We start from the raw sequence: 22,652 nt of genomic DNA, 5'->3' as shown, positions 1-22,652 counted from the left end.
CTGAATAGGGCCAAAAAGCCAACATTTTGAAATTAAATTCCTCAAAAAAAATTTATGTCCTGTCAATCAAAATGTTTTGGGTTTCTATTTTAACTTTTTTAAAAAAAATAAATAACAGTTTTATGTAAAATACAGTGAATTTCTAAACAAAAAGTCTTTTCAAAATGAAACAGCAAAACTTTTCATTCTGAAAAATGTCAAAATGGGAAGTTTCAACATTGCCAGAACATATTTTTGCAAAATTAAATTTTACCCTGATTGATACAATTTTGCAAAATATTTCAGTTTTGTCAAAATGACATTTTCCAACATTTTCAACAAAATCATTCTGACCAGCTCTAATTTAATGTGTATTAAAGTGTTTGTGTGCATGCATGCATGTTCAGATAGGCATTGAAAGGTACTGTGTACAAATTAAAAGAATAAATACCATGGAGTTTTACCTCCATGGCAGGAATTTCTAGAGCTGAAGTAACTCCCAAGAAGGAAGACAGACAGAACAGGTGCTCTGCTTGTTGGGGGGGAGAAATACTTACCTGGAGTTAGGGTTACCAACTTTCTAGTCGCACAGAACCGAACACTATAACCCCGCCCCTTCCCCAAGGCCCTGCTCACTACATTCCCTGTCCCTCCATGGCTCTCTCTACCCCACCCTCACTCACTTTCACTGGGCTGGAGCAGGAGGTTGGGGTGCGGGAAAGGATGAGAGCTCTAAATGGGGGTGCGGGCTCTAGGATGAGGCTGGAGATGCGGCGTTTGGGGTGCAGAAGGGGGCTCCAGGCTGGGGGTGGGGCTGAGAGATTTGGAGTGTGGGACAGGGCTGCGGGTTGAGGCAGGGGATTGTGGTGTGGGAGGGGGTGAGGATTCTGGGCTGGTGGTGCTGGCTCTGGGGTGGGGCCTGGCATGAGGGGTTTGGGGCACTGGGGGGGCTCCAGGCTGGGGTCGAGGGATTCGGAGTGCAGGAGGCAGCTGTGGTTTGAGGCAGGGGATTGGGATGCAGGACAAGGTGACGTCACTGGAGTGGAGTCAGAGATGAGGGGTTCAGGATGTGGGTGGGGACTGTGGGCTGGAGCAGGGGGTTAGGTACAGGGGGGTGAGGACTCTGGGCTGGGGGTGTGTGGTTGGAGGTGGAGCCAGGGATGAGGGGTTTGATGTGCAGGAGGGTGCTCCTGGTTTGGGGTGGGGGATTCGGGGCTGGGGTAGGAGGTTGGGGCTTAGGGTTGGGACCTGGTCTTACCTCTGGTGGCTCCCGGGTCACTAGCACAGCAGGGGGGCTAAGGCAGGCTCCACACACCACTCTCGCCCACAGGCACCACTTCCCCCAGCTCTCATTGGCCGGTTTCTGGCCAATGGGAGGGTGGAGCCGGTGCTTGGGGCCCGGGCAGTGTGCGGAGCCTTGTGGCCCCCCACACCTAGGAGCCAGACTTGCTGGCCACTTCAGGGGCACAGTGTAGTGCCAGCCAGGACAGCTAGGGACTAGCCTGCTGCAGCACAACTGACTGGACTTTTAATGGCCTGGTCGGCAGTGCTGACCAGAGACGCCAGGGTCCCTTTTCGACTGGGTGTCAAAAACTGGACACCTGGTCACCCTAGTATATAAAGTCAGGTTTTGCTGAGAGAGGCCTCTCCTTCACTGAACATTGATTTGGGGGCAGTCTCCTGCCTTCATCATACTGGAATGGAGGAAGTAAGACCATTGCTGAAAAGAACTAGGGATACCCTCTCTTCTCTCCCTCAATCATCATATCACCTGCCTTCCCCTTGGCCCGCCTTACTTGGTACATGTGAGGGCTAGACACATCTGCACAGTCCCAAATGTGAAAGACAGCAAGTTTTAGGAGAGCCTCCTGAAATATGTTAAGTAGCTGAAATGCACAGATCCAGAAGTGGCTTTCCCAAAATAAAGAGTGTACACGAGTTCACCGGGGCTCAACCCTCTCCGGGGTGGAGGGGAGCCACGCCGGCTCACTACACACCGATGGGTCCAGAGAAATAGTCCGGCCAGGGGTCTCCCTCAGTGTCCCTTGCGGTAGTCGGCTGCACTGTGGTTACGTCTGGCCCCTGCTCCGGCGAGGCAACAACTGCTGGGTCAGGAGGCTCAGGCCCTCAGGCAGGGCTGAGCTGTAACAACAGCTAGGTCAGGGCAGGGCAGCAAACACTGAGACAGAGTGCTCAGGCCCTCAGGCAGGGCTGAGCAACAGTAACAGGCTTCGGCCTCCTCAGGCCAGGGAGGGGGGGGGTCTGCCACCCAGGAATGGGGTGGCAAGGGGGGGATGCAGGCCCTCCCACTCCACTGCGTCCCAGCCCGGGCCCTAGCAGCGGCTGACAACCTGCTGCTTAGTCAGTGGGGATCCTGGCCGCAACACACTGACATAGGCTCCGGTAATGCTGCAGCCAGACTGGGGTCGGCTGCCCCTGGGCTACGTCCGTACTCGGGCCCTACCTGGGTCCTGACGTCGGCCTCTGCAGGGTCCAGGAGCATGGGTTCGTCGCCGGGGCTGGTTGGCAGGTCCGGCAACTCCTCTGGGTAGCTGGTGCAGGGTAGCTCCGGCAGCAACTCTGAGTAGTGGGCGTGGGGTAGCCCCGGCAGCTCCTCCGAGTAGCGGGCGCGGGGTAGCTCTGGCCAGTCTGGGCGGCTGCCTTGGGCCGCAGGAGCTTCCCAGTCTCGAGCTCCCCTAGGGACGTCTGCTCTCTCCGGCGGCCAGCCTCCTACTGAGCTCTGAGGGCCGGCCTTTATAGTTCCGGGTTGCCGCCTGACCCTTTAAGGGGCAGGCTCAGAGCTCCCTAGCTCCGCCCACTCTGGCCTCCGGCGGGGCTCTTCCTCCTCCGGGGTGGAGGGGAGCCACGCCACCTCACTACAAGAGCAACACAGTATATAGCCGATCACTACTATGAAGGCAGGTTAGCAGTGATAGTAAATTGTTCTAAAGCACAAAAGGCAAGACATTTATGGATCACAAAATTCAACTTAAAACCAAGTTTTTGGATAATTTCCTGTTCCCCCCATAAACCCTATAGGTGCTGGGGGTGCTGCTGCACCTCCTGGCTGGAAGTGGTTTCCATTATATACAGGGTTTACAGTTTGATTCTTCAATGGCTCTCAGTACCCCCACTATACAAATCATTCCAGCACCCCTGTATAAACCCATTCTGAGCCTGGGAAGGATGACCTTGTGGTTTTATTATTGCACAGACTGAAGGCAGGAGTTATGTGCTCTTGCTTCTAACAACCTTTCAGTATGATCTTGGGCAAGTTATACCTCTACCCTGATATAACGCGACCCGATATAACATGGGTTCGCATATAATGCGGTAAAGCTCTGACATGCTGCTCTGAGCAGTGTGTTAAGGATGCAGGGCCAATCCGGGGCCGAGGGGTTGGATAAGGAGCAGAGGCTCTCAGGGGCAGTCAGGGGCTCCCCCCACCCAGGGTCTAGGAGGCAGGAGCTGTGGGGGGCAATTTTGGGGGCACCAGAGTTCCAGAGTGGCCCGCGGGATTAGCAGGGGGCCGGGAGCAGCCCGCTCCGCTTCCCTCACCCTGGCCCCAGCTGTGTCGCTTGGGGAAGGAGGCTTGAGGGAAAGGATCTGCCCCGCACTCACTGGCAGCGGCGGAAGCGGAGCAGCCTGTCCCCAGCCCTCTCCACTCCGCCAGCTCCCAGCTGCAGTGCTCCGCTTCCCGCCACAGGTGAGTGCAGGATCTTTCCCCAACCCCCCAATACCCCTCCCACAGCGAGACGTCTGGGGTTGGGGCTGGGGCAAGGAAAGCGGAGTGGGCTGGGGCTGCATCGCTCCGCTTCCTGCCGCCGGTGAGTGCGGAGGGCATCCTTTCGCTAACCTCCCCACGCTCATTGGCAGTGGGAAGCGGAGCAGCCCGGCCCCAGCCTGCTCCACTCCGCCAGCTCCCAGCCGCAGCGCTCCGCTTCCCACCGCAGGTGAGTGTGGGACCTTTCCCCAACCCCTCCCCCTCCCCTCCAGTGACATGGCTGGGGCCGTGTCGCTACACTTCCTGCCGCAGGTGAGTGGATAGGGGTTGGAGCAGTCAGGGGACAGGGAGAAGGGAGGGTAGGGTCCTGGGGGTGATTAGTGACAGAGGTCTCTGGAGGGGGCGGTCTGGGAACAAAGAACGGGGGGGGCAAAGCAAGTTCGATATAATGCGGTCTCACCTATAATGCGGTGAGATTTTTTGTCCCGAGGATCACATTATATCGGGGTAGAGGTATACTTACTTTCTCTTTCTCTGAGTTCTCCCTTCTCAATAATGGGGATATTAATACTTATATCCCTTAAAAGGCATTGTAAGATTGGTTATAAATTCCTTTCAGTTTTTCAGATAGCAGCTGCTATAGATACTAGACAGACATTTGTTTGACCATATAATGCAGTTGGATAGTTCATGTTGTTTTCTAACTAGTCATATCAAAGATTTTTTACTAAAATTGACTATTTGGCAAATTCCATGATGGCAATCTCTGATAATATTCAGTCATAAATACTGTAATTGGACAATTACAAATTAACACTATTGTGGACATTTCACACTGGAAAGTATGGGTCAGACTGCACTTTTCCTGTTTTCTTCATGTGACTAGAAGACACAGATTACTCCCACTTCATTAAACTGATTCAGTTTTGTGTTTACCGCTGAATTTTCAAAATTTTGTTTATTTTTATATTTTTAATAAAGTACAAGGTTAGGCTAAGGGAGAGAATAGGTCACCAGGCCAGGCCAGATGTATAATTCAATCAGGTTTTCCCAAATACTCATGCTATAATAGACATGAATATATAGGGAAACTTTGTTCCATTATATGCCTGATAATAAAGGGAAGGAAAGGTGTGACACAGGAATGTTGCTAAGAGACCAGACTTTATTTCCTCTAGTCACTACCATTACATACAATTTTCTACCCTCAACCTGCTGTTGGATCTTTTTGGGCAGAAGGAAATAGAATAGAATGTGGAAATCAAAACTAATGTAGATAATTATTTAGGATTATTTGAGAAATGGAATGTGAAGGATATGAAGAGTTTTACTACTGGATAAAGGCCATTGTGCCTGACATGCATAGATTTTTAGAATTCATCTTAGTTCCACTTGATTTTTTTTCACCAGATCCCTGAATCGCTTCCTCCACAAACAGTATTGTCTCTTGAACTTGAATATTTCCATCTGCAGTGTGGACTTCCCATTACCCTCTATGCCTGTGACCTCCAAAATGTTGTGACATTAGTATGCACGGAGTGTAAAACACAGAATTTTATATTGTGCACCCATTGTGCACATAGTGCCCAAACAATGCTTAAGGAACACTATTACCTTTTATTAAGCTCAGTGGAACTACTTGCATGTATAAAGTTACTCACATTCATAAGTGTTTGCAGGTTCGGGGGTCTTAGTTTGCACAGGTGTAAATGACTACATAGGCTGTAAGTCAGCAGAGAATTGGGCCCTATATGTTTAAAGACTGTTGGCCTCTGGTTAAACAATTAATCAAATTTCTAATAAAAAAGGCAAAATTAGTACTTCTGTAGCTTTCATTTGTTACTTTGAAACCTGTGTATTGGATAAAGCCTTGTATAGTTAAATATATTGCAAATTTCAAGAGATACTGTCCATTTAAAATCACATTTTTATATTAAAATGATATACTGAAGTTTGTATAGTGCTGAGCACAATGGGACTCCAGTCCTGACCGTGACCTCTGGCACTAAGAAATTGGTGCTTGTGGAGTCTGATGGAAGATTGGGGCCTCTGGTATGTAGTGTAACTTGGCAGAATTATACAAACAGCAGTAGTTACTCATCCCTACAGAGGGGTATATATCATAGAAAATTAGTAATCACAAGCCTCTCAATTTTATGAAAAATGAAATTATTAGAAGAGTTTAATAGTTATTAATCTGAGACAGCTAGTGTTGAGTACCTTGGCTAGGAAAGGAGTCCTGAGATTAGATTTGAAGTTTTTCTAACAAAGATAACTTATCAAAGAAACCTATCTCATATCGAATGTGGTTTAGTTCATCTCTGTCCCAACAGTTACAAGCATGGAATGCTAAACTTCAATGCCAAAGCACAGCTGTCCTATTAAGCTAAGAACTCCAGAGATTTAAGCTGGATGGGCTTTTATTGCCTAAAGCTATCCCATCAGGCCACCCTGTTAAAGGCATATCTCTTACTTAAGGGAAGCTACTGTGTGCTTTCTAGTTTGTAGAAGTGCTTTCATAAGTCTAGTGGTAGAAGTGCTTTTATTCCAAACAAACAAATAAATTCTTAGCTATATGGGAATACATTTCCTAATGCCCTATAGCACATTCACTTCTTTGAGCAATATAAGCTACTGCAATATGTAAATCTTTAAGTGCTAAGGAAAGAGTAGCAAAAATTAAAAAAAAGTAACAGACATTTTCTGGCTAGCAGTAATTAGAGTGAAAAGGAAGATGTCATATTCACAGAGTAGGTAAATCTGGCTTCCCTCTTTTTCAATGCTTTAAACTGAAGAAAGCAAAATATAGTCTCAGTGGAACTGAAAAGTAAGAGGGTCATTAACTGTCCTGGTCTCAAGAAGAAGAAATTGGAGAAGTGAAGCTTTTGGAATTTGTTTTTATATATATAATCCTATCTCTCAATGTAGGTTAGCAGAGATATATGGTGTAGTTCTAGGAAGAACAGTTTAAGCTAACTGTAAATATGGCTGTACTTGTTCAGTAAGGGCTGTGTGAGTACGGTAACAGCACACATTGACTACTGAGATACATTTCTTTCTTCATGGACTAAATTTAGTGAATACAATATACAAAAATGTCACTGGAAAAATCATATTGCCTCATTATAAAATAGGGGTTATTTTGCAGTTATTTGTCCATTACCAACTGTGACAGACCCAGGCCAGTGGGGTACAGGAGTCTGATCGAAGGCAAATATACTAGTCACCGGATGAACAATTTTCTGTTCCCTGAGTGACCAGTGCAGGGGCTGCCCTAGAGCAATCAGGAACCTGCTAGAACCAATTAAGACAGGCAAGCTAATCAATACACCTGGAACCAATTAAGAACTTTCTAGAATCAATTATGGCAGGCAGGCTAATCAGGACACCTGGTTTAAAAAGGACCTCCCATCAGTTAGTAAGGGTGTGTGTGCAAGGAGCAGGGAGTGAGAAGGGGTGCGGCTGGAGGAGTGAAGAGTTCAAGCGTGATCAGGCTTCAGGAGGAAGATCCTGCCGTGAAGATAAAGAAGGTGCTGGGGAAGGCCATGGGGAAGTAGTCCAGGGAGTTGTTGCTGTCACAAAGTTGATACAGAGAACATTGTACACAGCTGCTATCCACAGGGCCCTGGGCTGGAATCCGGTGTAGAGGGTGGGCCTGGGTTCCCCCCATCCCCTGATTGGACACAGGAGGAGTTGACCTAGTCTGTGAGAAACACCAGAAGGGAAGGTCTAAATTGGAAAGGGATCTGGACTGTCCCCGACCCACTAGGTGGGACACAGAGACTGCGGGGATTGTTCTCCATTTCTCCCATGCTGGCCAGTGATGAGGTTAGCTGAGTGAACAGCAGGTTTGAGCCACTAGCAAAAGTGGCCAAACTGAGGGCTGCCGTGAATCTTTGAGGCAAGCAAATCTGCCTGTAAGTGAAGGACCCACCAAGGCAGAGAAGAAACTTTGTCACAATACTTAACACCCTCTCCTCCACCCCCTCCCAGCTGACAGGTGTTTCTAATGGGTTTAGAAACCATCTCTGCTGGCCTCTTGTTGAGTTTTAAACCCTGCCAGGAGCAAACATATTTCATTCTGAATGAAGCCGGTAACATCCTGTTCTTTGGCAAGAGGAAGCTTCCCCACCCCCACACTCCAAAAAATGGAAAAACCTTCCATTAGCAGGCAAGATGATCTGAGTAGCAATGGAGCCTGTTGTGGGTTAGGTTAGACCCTGCTGCTGTGGGTCAGGCATGGTCACTGCCTTACATTCAAGATAAATGTAAAGAAGCCATTGTAACTAGGTAGCTGAACCAGTAACAGTAGCACCCCAAAAGAGGCACAAGCTGGGAAGCTGAGTCACGTGTCTCAAGGGCTTTAAAATGCAGGGTTTAGTAATTCCATACTGGCATAGCAACTTCCATAAAACTGTTTTATTCAGTGTATCAAAGGCTTTTTGGAAATCTATAAAATTCATATAATGTGATGAGTGCCATTTGATCAACAGTTCTATGACAATATATAGGATTACTATTTGATCTATACATGATTTCTCCTGTCTGAACCCTGCTTGCTCTTCTTGTAACTGTGAGTCCACCACTTTCTTTATTCTCTCTAGAATAAGATGGGTAAAAGATAGGTAAATACCTTACTTGGAATAGGCAACAAATTGAACGTCCCTCCAATTTTTACACTGACACTGAGGTCACCTTTCTTTGGCAGCTTCACTATGTGACCCCTTTTTCCACATGTTCAGAAATGTGCAAACATCATTCAGAGCTTCTATGATAATGACATACCAAGTAATACATAACAGTGAACTGACTATACCATTGGAGGTTACTATGAACCTCAAGATGTGTTGTGTCACCCAGGATCATTCTACTGGTAGTAGATTTGGTAATGAGAAGGACCACAGAACAATTCAGCAGCATACAATGGATTTTCTCACAGAAGTTATGGAACCAGGACTTAGCAGATGACATCAGCTTGCTCTCCCATACCCATAAAGACATGCAAGCCAAAACAAATGATCTCTAGGCTTATGCACAATTAGTGGGGCTGCAAATAAACATCAAGAAAACTAAAACTATGAGAATCACCACAAACAAGAAACACCAATAACACTTTCTGGGACTGATGTAGAAGAGGTCCAATATTTCACATATCTTGGCAGCATTGCAAATACAACAGGTGGAACAGATGAAGACACTAAACACAGAATAGTCAAAGCCAGACTTGCCTTTGTAACGCTACAGCTGATCTGCAGAAACAGAAATGTCTCCCTCCAAACCAAAGTTTGAATATTTAACACCTTTGTAAGGTCACTCTTACTTTAAGGTGCTGAAACTTGGAGACTTATTAAGACTTTACTATCTAAACTCCAAGTTTTTTTAAATAGCTGCCTCAGACAAACTCTCAGTATCAGATGGACAGATAAAAAAATCACAGACAAAGATCTCTGGAGGAGGAAGAAACAAAAACTGATAGGACAGGAAACTATGGAACAAAAATAGAGATGATTAGGACATACATGGAGGAAAGATCCAAATAACATAACAAAACAGGTGTTGGACTGGAACCCAAAGGGCAAGAGATTGACCAAGGATAATGGAAATGCATGATAGAAGCAGCATTGCAAGTTATCAAAATGACATGGGAAGTAGCTAAGCTGCAGCAGGAGACTGGCAAAGGTGGAAGGCAGTGATGTAGGTCCTGTGTTTTGCATAGAATAGAAAGACATAAGAGAAGAAGAGAGAGGGAGTTTTGATTGGTGGGATAATTTTGGTCTGTGTGTGTGCATAAGAGAGAAACATAGCACAAGCTGGAGACACAGAACAAGGAGAGAAACAGACTGAAGCACAGAGAGAAGCAGAAAGAAAGCCAAGCAGACCCAGCCTGGAGGTATGGTGTGTGCCCCTTTGAAAAGATGAGAGAGAAGTTTGAGGTCAGACTGCTGGCTGAAAGCATTTGATGCTGTGAGTAAGGAAGCAATGTCCTAATCAGTGGTTCCTCCTCTGTTCAGAGAAACAGGACTTCGTACATTCTTTGTAAATAAACCAGATTGCATCAGTGGTACCAGAGTCCATTGTCAATTTCTCGTCCAGACTGGAACAATCCACACAGCTCTGAACTTTGACTTGCCACTCAGGTCAAAAAGTGGTAATGACTCTTTTTGCTTTAGTCTTAAGGAGCTTAACTGTACCTGACTGTGCAGAATTGCATCCTTCACACTCTTAGGGAGTGCCCTAGTGGCACTGCACCTCAGAGAGCTCTGTGGTTCAACAGGGCAAAGTAAGTAATGCTACAGTCCTTTACAGGGCACAGCATGCTCCCCATTGCATGACCTGCCAGCTCTGCTGTCCAGTACTTAGTGGGACACAGAGCCATGAGCATAGGGGCTGCCATTCTAGTCAGGCCTTTCACGGACTGTTGGGAGAGACTCCTTATTCTTTCCCCCAGCTCTCTCTCCTGACTTCCTGACTAACAGTAGGAGCAAAAGCAGCCAAAGGTGGGACTGCTGCACTAGGGGACATACTGACCAATCTTTTCAAATTAATTTCAGTGAGCTTTGTAGTGGCACTTAATTTTGCTACTTAAACCTATCTGTATTCCTCTTCCCTGCCCCCACCCCCCTCGATCCTCCTCTTCCCCTCTTAGGTCCACACTTCAGACCCATGGGCCCTTTCACCCTCCTCCTTCCAAACTGAGTGAGTGGTGTTGCAGCCCGATGCTTGGGGTCACAGCATCACTCAGGTTTGGCCTAGCCAAAAAGTGGTCAGGCCATAGCCCCCACCTCCACAGCCTGTGCTGATGATTCTGGGTAGTGTAGTTGAATCTTTTTATTTGGTATAAATGGATGTTTTTTGTTGTTTTTATGCAGGAGACAACACTATTAAATTGGAAATTGGGAGATTTTAAATTGTACACACAAGTCTCCCTGACATACTGGAAAACTTTGTCAATATGCTGGGGGTAAGGGTAAATTGGGGCCAAGGCAGGGCCACCCCCCAGAACTCTTTGGACCCAGAGCTATCCTCCCCCAAACTATGAGGGCACTAGGGCCCAGGTAATTCCACGTTACCATGAGAGGAGTTATCCCTACACTCCAGTTGATACGAGAAGCAGCCAAAGCAGGGACCTTAGGACATTCAGAGAACTTTCTACAGTTTTGACTGGACTTTCTCTGCCCTGTGTTGATTGGCTGTTTGCGCCAAACTTTCCCCTCCTTCACAGTCTCTTCACCTTATCTTCACTCCACAACTCCCCCTCTTCTCCCCTCCTCTTTCCTTCTCACCCTCTTTCCCTTAGTGTTTCTTTCCATTTAACTTATCCCTTGCTAAGCATACTGTCCACCCCCCCGCACACACACACAAAGGAAGAAAAGTCATGGCACAATATGATGTTTGCTGCTATCACACCGATCATGCTGCTTTAGTGTTATACCTCTCCTTCATCCCACTCACCCCACCTGCCTGCCTTGTCTATTTAAATGATTAGATGTTCCCACCCCAAACAGCTTTTCTTCCATGCATGTACAATGCCCAGCACAATGGGGCCCAACTCTTGGCTGTCCCTTAGGCACTGCTATAATAACATATTCTCACCTCCTCCAAAGCTACTACCAAATTGTGAAATTAGAATCCCTCCTCCTGACTTCACTTTTGTTGGGGTCAAGTGACTTCTTGAATTTCTGTGTTACAGGCAGGGGTGGATTCTTGCCTCCGGTGTAATGGACTATCATATTCTGAAGACACACACTCGATGGACTAGGAATCAGGTTTAGAACCTACCTGTCTGTGCAGGTGAGTAATAGTTATCAGCGGTCCCCTGGCTCTTCTGTGTGAGCTACTCACACTACAGGACACAGCAATGGAGGAACAGCAGGCTCTGTGGGGTGAGCAGCCCCCCCATGCAGGTGGCTGGTTAGGACAATATTGCCAACTCTTGTGATTTTTTTCACAAGTGATGAAATTATGGCCAGGCTGGAGGCAAGTCTTGAGGTGACACGAGAAGCTCCAGTCTTCTACTGAAAATGAGCCCTGCCTATGGGGAAAGCCCTCTATGATTGGCTACTTGCCCACCTCTTTGAGCAGAGACATCAATCAGAGTTGCAGTGTGGGAAATTCTCTCCCTTTCTTCCTCCCTTCAGCAACCCAAAGCCATTCTCACAGGAGCGGAGGAAGCAGCAGAAATACCCCAGCTGCTCAGGTTTCTCTTCTCCCTCTTCCCCTTGCCCTCTCTGCAGCAGGGAAGTGGGGGAGTGAAGACCCCTGGAGCTGCCCCTCAGCCTGGAAGTGCGGGTGAAGAAGGAGGATCAGAGGTGTGGCTGGGGGACTGAACTGACAGTGGCTGAGGAGGGCTGAAGTGATGGTGGGCAGAACTGATATGGGAACAGGACTGATTTAGAGGTTGTGGCAGAATTAATTTCTGGGCCAGGATCAGGTAGATGTGGGGATGAGAGCTCCTGCAGTGGGGGCCACAATCACCTTTCCCAGCAATTGTGGGAGAATGGGCAACACTAATTGTCACACAAACACTGGGGATGGGTGAGGGGAGTTCAACATTCAAAAGACAGACCAAAAATTCTATTTTTATATATCGCATAGGCCACTGCAGCTGAGCCAATATAGTGGAGGAAGTAACTTCCTGCTCCTATAGACCAGTAGCAGATTAGTTCCTCTCTACAGCAAGCTGGGAGGAAGTCACAATTCCTTCATTTGCCTGCTCCTGGACAGCAGCTATGCAACTGCCCCTTGTTATGAGCTGGATCTAGCCTTTAGTTATTTATTTAAAGCTCCCTAAATAAAAACACCTTTTCCCAGTGGAAATATAAAATCCTTTGTGTCTTTTTAAAGAGATGAATCTGGAAAATTATCCAGACCACTGGAGCTGCCACTTTAACTTAAATACACCTCTTGAGTGTGATTAAGTAATTTAACAATGAGGATGAACTACTTACTACTCTCTCTTGATATGAGTAAACAGTGGGTTATGTCTAAGGAGGGATGGTTAGTTAACAAAAACTAATGCTGAATTACCTGCATGATAGCCTGTAGTCTGAACACCTGTTAACACTTGTGGTACTTCAAGGAAACTAATTGAACATTAGAAAAAAATTGTAACTATGGCTAGTCTGGTTATGTATTACCATGTTATTTCCTAGCATATGATGAGTATGTGCTACACTTGTATGAGCATAAATATGTCAATTGTTTTGGCAAAGGTTGGTCTGGACCCAGAATGTGAAAGTCCACATCACAGTTAATAAGCTTTTTAGTCTTCATTTGATCTCCTTTTTCATGTTTTTTGGTTTATTTTCTTTCATGCTATGGCAGTTTTGAATACAGATGATGCAAACTTGATGAAACTCCAAGCAGTCTTTAACATGTTGGATGTAATATTTAACTGCTATCCTATGTGTTGGTGGCCATGCTACCCAGTGATTTTGTGCAACTCGGTACCTGCCCAATCAAATGGTTCATCACTAGAGCTAGTTAGGAATTTTTTTTTGACAAAACAGCTTTTCATCGGAAAATGCCAATTTGTCAAAACAAACTTTTCATGGGAATATATCGGTTTTCACTAAACTTTTGTTGAGAAGGTTTCCCACATCCAGGATAAAATCTTTGCTCAAAATTAAAGAGAAAAATATCATCTCTGTTCAAAACAAGAAAGAGAGAGAGTGAGACACATCCCCCAGCAGCAACTTGAAGCTGGGTCTCCTGCCAATAGCTTGTTGCCCTAATCAGAACACTGTTCTGGGATGGGTCTCTCTCACTAGTTTTTTCACTAAAAAATTCAAAAGTTCTTAGTTTTATCCCAGTTCTGAATGGGGAAAAAATTGAAATCTTGAGGAGTGGGGAAACAAACCTTTTCACCCACTTCTATTCATTGCTCAGGCTGTTTTTCCATTTGTACTGGGCAGAAGCAAAACTACAATGTTGGTTGTCCAAATAAAATTAGCAACAGCTCTCAGGACTTAAGGCCCTTAATAATTTAAGATAAAAATCCTACTTTGGGAAGACTTTGTGACCTCCGGCTTTTGTCTTTTCAGTATGAAGTCATTGACTGGCTACTGCACTTCCATTCTGTTTGTCTTTTGAATGCTTGCCAAAACTTAGATGTCTTTCACTACATCTCTCATCAGCCATCCCTTTCAGCTCCTATTAAAAACACTTTCTGGAAGGGATTTGCAGCACTTGTACTTTGTCAAAGGTGTGTTTTGCGGTTACACATAGATGTGTTTGATGAAAGGTTTTTGGACCAGCTTTGTGCATTTCTGAGATCTATAAATTATGGGGAAAGCAGAAATGTATTCCCTGATTCAAGGATGATGTAATTATTCACACAAGTCTAGTCTTTTTGTTATCCGTCAACAAGTTCATCATTACCGAGGTTATCAAATTACACCCACAGTATGACAAATAAGGGGCAGATGGTGGGGAACATATTTACTTAACTATTTATCCTGGTTCTTTAATCTGATAAACAATGGGTATTTTAATTCAAAACTGCATTTCATTGGCACTCAAGATTAATCATAGAATTGGACAACTTCAGGAAACATTTAGTTCAGTTGCTAGCAACAAGCTGGACATCTTGTAGTAGAATGTGTGTTTGGGGGACTTTGTTATTTTAGTTTGCGAGTTTCCTTTATACTGCATCTTTTACTCTTTGTCGTGCACTTACAGCAGTACATAGCGGATGGTGAAGATCTCTAGAGAGTTGCTCTGACGATTGCACACTTGATTGGGCCATTGATTTTTATTGAGTTCAGGAATGGCTTAATGTTAATCAACTTGTTCTACATAGAAAGGAAACAATTATTTTCAAAGACTGAAAATGAGGTTTAAACTGGAGGTGCTGAAAATCTGTTTAAAATGCAGTGTTGGATAGTGGCCCTGGCTGAATGGTAGGTAAACATTTAATGGGTTGCTATGAATAAGTGAGGTTGGAAAGGAACACCAAGAAACTTCATGTCTATTAGTCAGTACATATTTAAAACATTACATCTTGGGGTAAGAATTGAGGCCTGTCTTGCACTCTTGACTCCCATGGAAATCCCATTTTCATGAGTCAGGAGTGCAGGACTGGGTCTGAGTTTTTCCAGTTTTCTGTGCCAGATAAATGCACAAATGTGTATTTATTATTTCTGGAATCTGAGCAATTTATTAGACTGTTTGGAATATATATCTTTGCAGCATGCAGTGAATAGAACTGATATTGCTTCCTTGTGTACTCAAATGTCTCATTGACCTCAGCAGGAATTTTGGATGGGTCAGGCCGTACATGTTCATTTTTCATGTATTGTTGGCCAAGTGAAGAGAAGTCTTACACTCAGCTCCACAGCACTGTCTGATGACAGTCATTAACACCTTAAAGTGTAATAATAATCCCCATCTCAGCTCTGCTGATCCTCCCAGTACAGTTTAGAAGTGTTGACACACTGAATGACTTTTCTTCTAGGTAGAAAGAAAATAAATTAAAATGGTGGGTTGGGGGGGAGGAGAAGGAGAGGGGAGGAGATCAAGGTACACTGGTATGAGAGGAAGGAGGCAATGAGGGCACATACACAGCCTGTGGCATGGAAGGGGGATAAATGGGGGACCCTGGCATGAAGAGAAAGAGATGGCACACAGAATCTCTGGCACGGGGAAGAATGGAGAACCCTGGTGTGTGTGTGTGGGGGGGGAAGGTGGGCATGAAGGACACACAGGGCCCCTGTCATGGCGAGGAAGGAAGAAATGGGGGGAACACAGAACCCCTGCTATGGTGGGAGAATGTGGTACCCTGGTATGGGGAGAAGAGGCACGGATGGAAATGGAGAAATGGGGGGAGCACACAGATCCCCTGGCACGGGCTAAAAAGGGGAACAATGGTATGGGGAAGGGGGGCATGTGAGTAATACAGAGCCCCTGGCATGTAGTAGAGGGGAAATGGGGACAAGGAGGAAATGAAGGGGCACACAGAGCCTCTGGAATGGGGGAAGAATGAAGAGGACTGGTGTTGGGTAGGTGGAAAAGGGGACACACAGTATCCCTGACATGAAGGAAGGGGTGGAGGATGGTACAGGGAGTCCCTGAAATAGAGAGGGATGTGAAGGTGGCACACAGAGTTTGTATGTGTGTGTTGAGGGTTGGCAGGAAATGGCAGGATGCAACAAATACCTGGTATTGTGCCGTGGACTCAGCCTACAATAGAAATCAAGTGTGTGACCCTCTAATTGAATAGTAATACAGATCGATGCTAAAACACCTTTGCTAATTTAATGTTATGGTTGAGATTTTTAAATGAAATCTCAGGAAATTCAAAATTATGGCAACTCATTTGTTGCACATATGTAGTATTTGTTCTGTTACTCTGCAACAAATCCAGAGTACCTACAGCAAGCTACCAGTATTGCCAACTCTCATTATTTTATTGCGATTCTAGTGACTTGGGGGTGGGGTTTTTTTTACCTGTCTTCATGAAAATCGGTTGAAAGGCTGACAACTTACAAATCTTCCCTTAGTCAAAATGGCCATCATCTCCTATTACTGTCAATGGGGCTGAAGTCAGCAAGATGGCCATTGTTTCCCTGACATCTATACATACATTCATAGATTCCAGTGCCAATTGTGATCATCTAGTCTGACCTCCTGTGTAACACAGGCTATAGAACTCTCCCAAAATAATTCCTAGAGCAATTCTTTTAGAAAAACCATCCCATCTTGATTTAAAATTTTCCAGTGATGGAGAATCCACCACAACCTTAGTAAATTGTTAATTGCTCTGACTGTTAAAAGTTTATAGCTGATTTCCAGTCTGTAATCAAGTCACCCCTTAACCTTCTCTTTGTTAAGCTAAATATCTTGAGCTTCTTGAGTCTGTCACTATAAGACTTTTTCTAATCCTTTAACCATTCTTGTGGCTCTTCTTTGAGACCTCTCCGATTTATAAACTTCCTTCTTGAATTGTGGACACCTGAACTGGACAGTGTGTTCTAGCAGCAGTTACATCAGTGCCAAATACAGAAGTAAAATAACCTCTCTACTCCTACCCGAGATTCCTCTGTTTATGCATCCAAGGATCCTATTAGCCCTTTTGGTGCCTGTGGGAGGAGCTGTCACAATGGTCTGAAAACATCCTGTGATTTTCATGGCTGGGCATGTGGACAGAGCTCTGTGCAAGAACCTCGGGGCTGAGGACACAGGCCTCCCATGCCACTGAGCCTTGCATTCACGTATGGTCCTTGAACAGAGATAATTTGATAATTGCAAAATATTTTCTTTGTGCATGCTGTTTGGCATGTCAGAGATGGCTTGCTATAAGTAAAACACAGTGTGCCCACTCCTTTACTGATTACATACCTTTTCTTAAGTAGCAGAATTTCTAAGTGGGTGACATTTAAACCCTGATCTAATACACTGCAGCTGCAGTTGACTACACACTTTCTTAAAGGAAAATATGTGGATGGATTCTGTTTTGGTTGAGTTAGTCCCCTTAAGAGTTGTACATCCCTGCCAAGGGCATATACAGCATGTAAGGTTTACTTATACAGGTCTCCTGAGTCATCTAGTTGGCTCTAGGGTAGAGAAGAGAAAATGCATCAGGCACAGTGTTTGGCTCACATTTAGCTTAGCTGCTGCCTCTGGAGGATAAGTCCACAGCAGACATAAACACAATAGAGTACGTATGCACTAGGAGGATTCAGCCAACTTAAACCCACTCCATACCTATTTTGCTAAAACAGAAGAATGAGGACTACACCAAAAAACTCCCAAAGGATGCTCTTCACTGTAACAAATGCTGTCTGCCAGCCTTATATTGATTCCTTTCCAAAGGAGAAGCATATACATACAGTCACCAGCACAAAAGAAAGGGTAAGATGCTAGATCCCTAGAGAGCAATAAGCTGACACTCAAATGAGGAACCTTCCTAAAGATACAGGATGGGCCCAAGCTATTACTAGCATAACACAATATATATATCTTTCATCTCTATGTACTGCCCTTGATACTACACTGAGGATGTTAGCCTCTGTCAGCAGCACAATAGATCTTATTGGTGGGTCAGGAAATTCATACTTGCAACTCCTTTTTTTTAAACAAGATTTGTTAATCTGTCAGATGACTCAGTCAGACTAGCAGAGTTGAATGGTCTGTGTGAGAAGTCTAAAAATCCACTAGACATATTACAGAGTCTTATCATGGACAGTGCCTAATACAAAATGGATCCAATATCCTAAGGACTTCTTTTACGTTTATGACATAATACAGAGAGTTTTTAAAATGAGCATTCCAAGTTCTTCTGATTCCAAGTTCTTCTGTTTAAAGACTCTAATTTGCTATCCTAATTCTTGAGTAGTATTCAGTGTGACCAAGAGAACTGGAATCTGACTCTTTATTTTGTTATTTGGCAAGAGATCAGTATTACTAGGATTAAAATGGTTGAGATTCTTATAGTTCTGATTCACTGGTGATTCTACGAGTTTTTATTTTTGATGTGTTTACAGCACTTGGCATTTCACTCTGAGTTCGGGGTTCAAATGCAACTCATAGCTCAGCTGAAACCATAAACCATTGCCTGGTTTAATGTCAAAATCCTACAAAACTTCACAAAGAGGCTTACTCAAAAACATTGCAAGGTTTTAATGAAGCTGGGCCACATTTCAAGTCCATAACAAAACTCAAAAGCTGAACTTCCTGTGGTTTTCTGTTTTGTAATGAAAGTTTCACACAATTCTCATGGAGAATTTCCACATACTAATTCTATGTTTGGTAAATATGAGAGAGACCCCAAGACAAATTTATCTCTGGGGCAACTGCACTGACCTCATCGAGTATGAATACATTGGGATCATGCCTCGTAGCCTGGGTGGACCAACATGTGCTAGCTCTGCTCGAGCTAGCGTGCTAAAAATAGCAGTATGGACATTGAGGCATGAACAACAGCTAGCCACCGGAGTACAACCCTGCCCATCTCCCTGGGTCCACGCTCGGGCATCTGTCCTGAGCTGCTTGGCTCATGATGCAATGTCCACACTGCTATTTTTAGTGCTCTAAATTGAGCAGAGCTAACGCATATTGTTAGCAGGCTGGTAGGCTCACTCCCAAATATACTGTAAACATGCCCATAGATACCTCAGTGATTAATCTGACCTAGTTAGAATTGTTAGAACCTATGCAATTGGCTTTTCAAGGTAACAGCTAGAAAAATAGAAAAATGATTGTTTTGTAGGCAATAGTAGCATCACTGTTGTTTTTCTCTTAATATTAACTTTTAAACTATGTATTGATGAAATCTAGCATTTCCTTGAACTGTGCCAATTATAAACAATGACAATGCCTGGCTACAGCATCTGCAGGACACGTTATGATTATTATTATTATTTATTTATTTATTTATTTATTTATTATTATAGTTGTTTTGTGGTTGGTCCTCCACCCCAGCATGTGACAGCATTCTCATTTCTGGTCCTGTCACTAAGGTCCAGCAGAGAAAACAAAATAAGGCTAAACCACTCTACCTTCTTCTCAAGTCTGTGGGCCATTTAGACCTGTTAATTTAACAGACTAGTTCTTCCAAATGATGGATCCATTCAGGAGAGCTACTCCAGCTCCCTAGGCAATGTAATGCATATTACAGCGAGGGTTATAAGCAACCCAGGGGTATTAGTGATGTCAATTCCATTTCACTGAACAGCCCAACAGCCACAGCAGAGAACTGAGGGACACTTTCAAAAGTGTCTTTAATTAATGAGCACATATACAGCTAAAGCAAGCTAGAGCCACCACTAGACACTCTTGTTGTCAAGAAACTCTTTCGAAATCCCAGTGCACTATGTATCTAGAATATCTGGCAGAATTAGAGATTGAATTTGTTACATGCACTTTAACTGAGGTATAACCATTTATTAGAGAAATAGATTAGATATCAATCAATAAATACACCACTTCGGCCTCTAAGCAAGATCTAGAAAGATTATACTTCTGGCTTTTATCTCCTTTCTGGAACATTCTCCTCTCTGGTCTAGCCTGCCTTGAGGGTCATAGGCCAAAATGTTCAAACTTGGCTGCCTCAAGTTAAATAAAATAAATAAGTGACTTGGCTTTTCAGAGGAGTTGAGGACACAAACTCCCACCATCAACAGGCCTTTTTTTTTTTTTAGGTACATAATGTGAGGCAAGCAAGTTTGAAAATGTTGTGATTAGCCTCCAAGTTGGTCAAGTTGCTCCAGTTATCTTGCAGGAATATGCAAAAGGAGCCCCAAACCTTCCAAAAATTACCAAAGACCATCAAGGGAAATCTAGAGATGATATAAGGTGGAAACTACTCTCCCTGAATCAAAAGGTCCTGATCAGGATAAGGGAAGGATCCCTGTGTAATTTTGATAAAACAAGTTCACTAAATATACAAACCTTGAGACAAAAAGAACAGTGTTAAGAACACTTAAAAGGGGAATATTTACGTTCTGACTGAAATGGACAGTTTCTTGAGAGGCTGATCTTAAATTTCTTTCCATTTAGTCAGGAAAATCTTGGCAGAAGAGAGTTGAAACATTTTGTTATTGAGAAGTTCTTATCTTTTTGTTTATACTAGGAGGATTAAGTGAGACTATATTTGTTCCAAAATAAAACCTTCCTGTGTAAGTTTGAATTTAACTGTAGCATTCAAACGGAGAAAAATGTTTGATTTTAATTATTTTAGGTGTATGAGTTAATGGTTCTTATGTTTTTTATTTGAACATTAACAGTCACTCTCCTTCCATATTCCCCTTTTTCTTTCATTTTAACACCAATTAACATCTTGACATATATTATTGCATTAGATTCCATGGCGATGGGTACACGTAAGATCTTGGATAAAGAGAGAGATATGTGTGACTGATCACAAGTATCAAGAAAATAAATTATGGTTCGTCAGCACTGAGCCACTGCTTGATGGATAGGATGTCCAAACTATGCAAATAAGTCTAGTAGTTTCGTTTGCGTGCCTGCTTTAACTCTTTGACCCTCTACAATACATGATTCATTAAAATAGGCCTCTTCCTTCTTTAATTTTTATGTTTCTATTAAGCCCTTGCATGCCAGCTATTTTGTAAATGAACTCCAGCTATTCTGTATACATCAGCCAGGCTATTGGAATGTCATTTTGCAATGTTTATATTGGACTGTTTACTGTATCTGGACCTTGAAAATTTATGTAGAACATGTGAGAAACTATATAAACAGAATTATAAATCCCTTTACCTGTCTATATGGCAGCAAAATGGGGAAATATCTAATTCAGAATATATCAGTTTTATAAAGTTATTAAAGAGGAATCTATTGTTCAATTGTGTGTGTGAAATTAACTAAGAGCAGTGTAGAATAAAACAGTAATAACGTACAACCATGTTTCTAGCCTGTGATTTCCTATTATGGAGTCTACATAGTTTAGAAAAATAATTCATTCATCTTTCAAAGCAAATTATTAAGGGTTTTTTTCTTTTCTACCTCTTATCTGTTGAAATTATATAAAATTGAATTCTGCCACGTCTAAACATATTTATGTTGCTTCTTTAAAACATGTGAACTACTGTGAATAGAAAACCCTATCAATTTACTAGTTACAAAGGACTCAGCATATAGATCTACTTAATGAAATTGTATTACAGTATAATCAGCTAGAAAACTTCTCAGTGGGCAGGTTTTAACATTCAGTGTGTTTTCTTATGATAAACATTTGTCAATATAACACTACGTTGTGTCTGCTATATCTTGTTTCTACCATGACCTTTCATAACCACATGCCTGTTCTCTTTCTCTCCCTCTGAGAAAACCTTAACAACATTCTAATCATCATGAAGAGCAATTAACTGTCTTCAGCCAGCTGTGCTACTGAACTCATCTGGGATCAGAATAAAACTTGTTCTTTAGTACTGATCTGCCTACCCAGGCATGGCAAGCAGGTCTAGGACTGGCAGGTTTTTAAATGTGAAAAATTGTTACTTGCATGAAGTTTAAGACGCTTAGGGTAAAGTGCAAACTTCTTTGTTCCAGTAAAGTGAAATGAGGATACAGAGCCACAGTCGTGGTAGATCTAGACTGTCTATAAAAATGTGTGAGTTTTTTAATAACACTCTTTTTAAGATCTGCATTTGAAGTTTGGGACCTGTTCACTGACATTATTATAGAAAGTGGCATTGCCTTGACCAAGCACAGCTTTTGTAACAGGTGTTTCGTTCCCCTGCTCAAAAGAGAAAAATAATGTCTTTAATGCACCATTGCCGTAGGAGCATTGCAAAGATTAATTGAAGAATATTTGAGTAACTGGAAAATATTTATGAAGCAGCATGAAGTGGGATCACAGTCTGGTTTTGCTGTAGGTTTTGTAAAAAACTATCTTTCAATTCATTTATTGTAGTGCTTGCAGTTCCTCTTTACTGGCAGATGAAACAATAATAAATATTGAGCAAGGTTAATTGGTACCCAGAGATTTTAATAAATTAAAAAAAAAGTGAAACCAGTGTACACCTGTTATCTCTTGCCAACTGTTCTTTGCATTGCAAAAATTCAAGCTGATGATGCACTACTAGCTTTATAAAAACAGCAGTATTTTTGGCATTTATAGCTTAAAGGTTGTATACAAAAACTGTGTAGTCATCTTAGTTGAGATGACTTTACAACAAAGAGATTTTTTTATGCAGTTTAATTATTTTCTTTATCTGTTATTAGTTGTTGTGAAATACATTTGAAGCTTGCTCAGAACTTTAACATGGCTAGCATATAAGGAAAATGCCTATGATATTTATCATACTGGTATTCTCTGACAATGGAAACAATCTGTAGTAGTTTGTTCCTACAGAAAATGTATGTTGTTGTTTTTTTCAGAGAATTCCAATCTTAATTAACTATTATACATTAACTCTCTAGAAAATATTACTTTGATTAGTATAATTCCCACAAATGTGTGAAGAGTGGTGCATATTTGTGTGAG

The 22,652-nt window shown here is 43.2% G+C and overlaps 1 long non-coding RNA gene across 1 annotated transcript in view; it reads left to right on the top strand.

The window, feature by feature from the left end:
- LOC120401697 overlaps positions 1-12,939 on the top strand; it is a 62,004-nt gene extending 49,065 nt beyond the window's left edge. Inside the window, exons 6-7 of the long non-coding RNA XR_005596655.1 lie at positions 11,394-11,494; positions 11,842-12,939. This is a non-coding gene — a long non-coding RNA (uncharacterized LOC120401697). The remainder of the gene's footprint in view (positions 1-11,393; positions 11,495-11,841) is intronic.
- Positions 12,940-22,652: the final 9,713 nt, after the last annotated feature.

The sequence above is a fragment of the Mauremys reevesii genome, linkage group 3 (genome assembly GCF_016161935.1).
Source record: "Mauremys reevesii isolate NIE-2019 linkage group 3, ASM1616193v1, whole genome shotgun sequence".
In the NCBI taxonomy this organism is placed as follows: Eukaryota; Metazoa; Chordata; order Testudines; family Geoemydidae; genus Mauremys; species Mauremys reevesii.
This window is presented reverse-complemented; position numbering and strand designations above follow the sequence as displayed.